This window comes from Schistocerca nitens, chromosome 7 (assembly GCF_023898315.1).
Source record: "Schistocerca nitens isolate TAMUIC-IGC-003100 chromosome 7, iqSchNite1.1, whole genome shotgun sequence".
NCBI lineage: Eukaryota > Metazoa > Arthropoda > Insecta > Orthoptera > Acrididae > Schistocerca > Schistocerca nitens.
Window position 1 is genome coordinate 307,418,327 of NC_064620.1, and position 5,000 is coordinate 307,423,326.

General features: G+C 54.6%; 1 non-coding gene across 1 annotated transcript in view; it reads right to left on the reverse strand.

Moving 5' to 3' along the window:
* The window catches only part of LOC126196948 (small subunit ribosomal RNA), a 1,909-nt gene extending 853 nt beyond the window's left edge, over nt 1-1,056 (reverse strand). Inside the window, exon 1 of the ribosomal RNA XR_007539368.1 lies at nt 1-1,056. This exon is cut by the window's left edge and continues 853 nt beyond it. This is a non-coding gene — a ribosomal RNA (small subunit ribosomal RNA).
* Nucleotides 1,057-5,000: the final 3,944 nt, after the last annotated feature.

Consider the following 5,000-nt stretch of genomic DNA (forward strand, 5'->3'; position numbering starts at 1 on the left):
ACATACTTGGCAAATGCTTTCGCTTCTGTTCGTCTTGCGACGATCCAAGAATTTCACCTCTAACGTCGCAATACGAATGCCCCCGCCTGTCCCTATTAATCATTACCTCGGGTTCCGAAAACCAACAAAATAGAACCGAGGTCCTATTCCATTATTCCATGCACACAGTATTCAGGCGGGCTTGCCTGCTTTAAGCACTCTAATTTGTTCAAAGTAAACGTGCCGGCCCACCGAGACACTCAATAAAGAGCACCCTGGTAGGATTTCAACGGGGTCCGCCTCGGGACGCACGAGCACGCACGAGGCGGTCGCACGCCTTCGGCTCGCCCCACCGGCAGGACGTCCCACGATACATGCCAGTTAAACACCGACGGGCGGTGAACCAACAGCGTGGGACACAAATCCAACTACGAGCTTTTTAACCGCAACAACTTTAATATACGCTATTGGAGCTGGAATTACCGCGGCTGCTGGCACCAGACTTGCCCTCCAATAGATACTCGTTAAAGGATTTAAAGTGTACTCATTCCGATTACGGGGCCTCGGATGAGTCCCGTATCGTTATTTTTCGTCACTACCTCCCCGTGCCGGGAGTGGGTAATTTGCGCGCCTGCTGCCTTCCTTGGATGTGGTAGCCGTTTCTCAGGCTCCCTCTCCGGAATCGAACCCTGATTCCCCGTTACCCGTTACAACCATGGTAGGCGCAGAACCTACCATCGACAGTTGATAAGGCAGACATTTGAAAGATGCGTCGCCGGTACGAAGACCGTGCGATCAGCCCAAAGTTATTCAGAGTCACCAAGGCAAACGGACCGGACGAGCCGACCGATTGGTTTTGATCTAATAAAAGCGTCCCTTCCATCTCTGGTCGGGACTCTGTTTGCATGTATTAGCTCTAGAATTACCACAGTTATCCAAGTAACGTGGGTACGATCTAAGGAACCATAACTGATTTAATGAGCCATTCGCGGTTTCACCTTAATGCGGCTTGTACTGAGACATGCATGGCTTAATCTTTGAGACAAGCATATGACTACTGGCAGGATCAACCAGGGAGCTGCGTCAACTAGAGCTGAGCAGCCGGCCGCCCGGGAGTGTGTCCCGGGGGCCCGCGCGAACACGCAAGCGTCCGCTCAATTATTCTGCAAACAGGAGGAGGCTGGGCTCCCCTGCACGATACACCTCGAAACCCTCTCAGGTCCCGGCGGCGCGCAGCGCCGTCCTAAGTACTTGGTCGGGTTCGAGAGAGGCGCAATCGCCCGGAGATAGGCGAGTAGACGCTTTCAGTGCGACCACCCGTGCTCCCAACTGAGCTTGCCGCTGCCGACAGAGGCCCGGGAGCGTGCTGTCGTGGTGTTGCCGGCGGGAGACAACACGCGGCCACAAACAGTGACCGGGCAGCTCCAACGCCAGCGCCACAGAGGGGCAGAGCCCCACTTGGGTGCCAAAGCGAACTCTCCCAGCACAGCGCACGCGCCAACACATCCGCACAGCTGCGATACAAACCACCTGCGAGAACCGCGGGGGCGACCGAGCAGCAGACGGCGTCGCGGCGCCGAGTGCCGGGCGGCGGCGCATCCTCAACGCACACAGTCCTCAATCGGACCAGCACACTGCAGATGTCCACCGCGCTTCGCACCGGGCCCGGGAGGACCCACTTTGGCCGCACGGCGCCGCGCGCTGGGTGCGCCGGCACGCAGATGCGCCGCCTGCCGCGTCCGTCAGCCGGCGCGCCTGCCACTGGGCGCCCCCACCAGCCGGCTGCCGCGCGTGCGCCCACGCAGCGCGCGGCCAGCACGCCGGGCGCCCCCCCCTCACCGGCCGGGGACGGTCCCACCCAGCCACCGCCGCGTATCGCTTCATACCCACATGCCCACTCACGTTCGTGGGTATGACGGGTGTCGCTGAAGCAACCGGTTAATACCTGTACCGATCGTCGATATCAACGATTCACCTCCAGCGCGAACAACCGCGCAACAACGGATTTCCAGTTCATTTGCGTAACTTGGGCAGCAAACGTAGACATCCATCTACATTTGCGACTTCTACGAGTCTTGCATGCCTGGATGTTGTGTGTCACGACGCACTCCATCAGCATACATACACGCTGCGACGTGTGCACGAAAGAACACGTGGAAGGTGGCCAGCGTACGTATACGAATGCCATTGCACAGCTGCGAAGCGCATTCAACACGCGAACTCCTGACCGACGAGCTAGAGGTGACAGGAGGGGAGGGGGGGGCGGGGGCGATATACGTCCTATTGCAGTACACAATACAGTGGATAGCGGGACCATGTGGAAAGTAAGCAACACTCGCAAGATGTGAGGGTACGCACCGTAAAATGAATCAATACGCAGAACACCACAGTGTGCGCGAAGTGAACTATGTTGAGATGGTTGCAATTAGGCAACGCTACACGAATTCCTAGAGTCATATAACTAACAATTACAGGGCAGGTTAGGGCGCAACGTGGGTTAGGTTAGGGCCCAACGTGGGTTAGGTTAGGGCCCAACGTGGGTTAGGTTAGGGCCCAACGTGGGTTAGGTTAGGGCGCAACTTGGGTTAGGTTAGGGCGCAACTTGGGTTAGGTTAGGGCGCAACTTGGGTTAGGTTAGGGCGCAACTTGGGTTAGGTTAGGGCGCAACTTGGGTTAGGTTAGGGCGCAACTTGGGTTAGGTTAGGGCGCAACTTGGGTTAGGTTAGGGCGCAACTTGGGTTAGGTTAGGGCGCAACTTGGGTTAGGTTAGGGCGCAACTTGGGTTAGGTTAGGGCGCAACTTGGGTTAGGTTAGGGCGCAACTTGGGTTAGGTTAGGGCGCAACTTGGGTTAGGTTAGGGCGCAACTTGGGTTAGGTTAGGGCGCAACTTGGGTTAGGTTAGGGCGCAACTTGGGTTAGGTTAGGGCGCAACTTGGGTTAGGTTAGGGCGCAACTTGGGTTAGGTTAAGGCGCAACTTGGGTTAGGTTAAGGCGCAACTTGGGTTAGGTTAAGGCGCAACTTGGGTTAGGTTAAGGCAGAAGTTGGGTTAGGTTAAGGCAGAAGTTGGGTTAGGTTAAGGCAGAAGTTGGGTTAGGTTAAGGCAGAAGTTGGGTTAGGTTAAGGCAGAAGTTGGGTTAGGTTAAGGCAGAAGTTGGGTTAGGTTAAGGCAGAAGTTGGGTTAGGTTAAGGCAGAAGTTGGGTTAGGTTAAGGCAGAAGTTGGGTTAGGTTAAGGCAGAAGTTGGGTTAGGTTAAGGCAGAAGTTGGGTTAGGTTAAGGCAGAAGTTGGGTTAGGTTAAGGCAGAAGTTGGGTTAGGTTAAGGCAGAAGTTGGGTTAGGTTAAGGCAGAAGTTGGGTTAGGTTAAGGCAGAAGTTGGGTTAGGTTAAGGCAGAAGTTGGGTTAGGTTAAGGCAGAAGTTGGGTTAGGTTAAGGCAGAAGTTGGGTTAGGTTAAGGCAGAAGTTGGGTTAGGTTAAGGCAGAAGTTGGGTTAGGTTAAGGCAGAAGTTGGGTTAGGTTAAGGCAGAAGTTGGGTTAGGTTAAGGCAGAAGTTGGGTTAGGTTAAGGCAGAAGTTGGGTTAGGTTAAGGCAGAAGTTGGGTTAAGGGATGGTGTGTGTGTGGGGGGGGGTGGGGTGGCGAGGTTCGTTGATAGTGATGGTAGTAAGTGGACGCCTGAGGCACTATCAGATATGTCACGTCAGTTGCACTTGTGGCTCATGGCAGGTGGCGCGCCCGTTCTGTGTTTGTGGCAAAGGAGTGGCACACCTGTGTCTTTCATTCCTGCCATTGTTTATGTGCTGTGAGATGCGGCAGTGTGGTGCTGTTGGGTGCACCCCTGTGTAGGACATGTGTGGGTGTTGGTGGCGTATCTGAGCAATGGTGGTTGTAGGAAGAGTGGGATATTCAGTTTTCTGGTTCGACGTCCCGGTCTGGTTATCATAGTGTGGATGGTGTACTGTGGCCGAGAGGATGCACTGGATGTTGTTCCATGCTGGTACTTAGATGTTGTGTCTGCGTCTGTTACATGCATAGACTAGTGGGTGATGGAGTGTGTGGGTGACGTGTGGTTGACATTGTGTGCACAGACGTTCAGCATGTATAGGGACAGTTGTATGTGTTATCTGTATTCCGATGACTGCGCGTATTACTAAGCACCGCCGTGTATAAGCTTAATGTATGTATAGTCAATGCCTGTTCTATCTCTGTACAGTAGTAGCGGTGCGACTGCACTAGCTAGCTACACCTCGCGGCATCGTCCCCCGGTGTATGGCATATGATTATAAACATTCTGTCTATTAGTCAAAACCGGTGGTGTGACTACGTCACATGTTTGAGGTGGGGGACGCAACACCGTGCCGGTGGGTCAGGGCTGCGAAACACTTTCCCCACACTGGGGGCTCGGACCCTCATTACTCGTCCGAGTAATATATTGCGGAGCGCACATAGCCATTGCCCAGAGTCTTTGCGACTGCGAGTGCAACGCCCACGGGGACCGACGTGGATGGGGCGGCCCATAGCTGATCGCTCAGCATCGGAATCCGTACAGTGAGCGACGCGGTCGCGCACAGACTTAGAGCACGTTTAGGGACAGCGGGAATGTCGAATATTGGATAAAACTCTTCATGAAACGCAAGATATAGGTGTGGATTGCAACTTACGAGTGCGGGAAACGTCCGCCGTTCATCCGCTGGACTTGCGATTTTGGTGGGTGGGGTGGGGCACGTACGGGTGCGGGTGGCGTGATTGTCGGTCGACGACTTCGTGGTGGACAGAGGATGCCGTCTTTGTGGGTGGCGTCGGACAATGTGTACTGTGCGCCCATCGATGTCGTATTCAGCTTGGCGTCTCATAGATGGCGGTATCGCCGTTGCAGGAGGCCTAGATGGCGTTATTGTTTGTGGTGCGCTCGACATGGTGGATGTAGTGTTGCCAGATTCGCGTAGATGGCTGTATTGCATGTGGTTTCGTCGTATTTTCATAGGTGGCGATGCTGTGTGGTTGGCGTTGTTGCGTTCACTTCCTG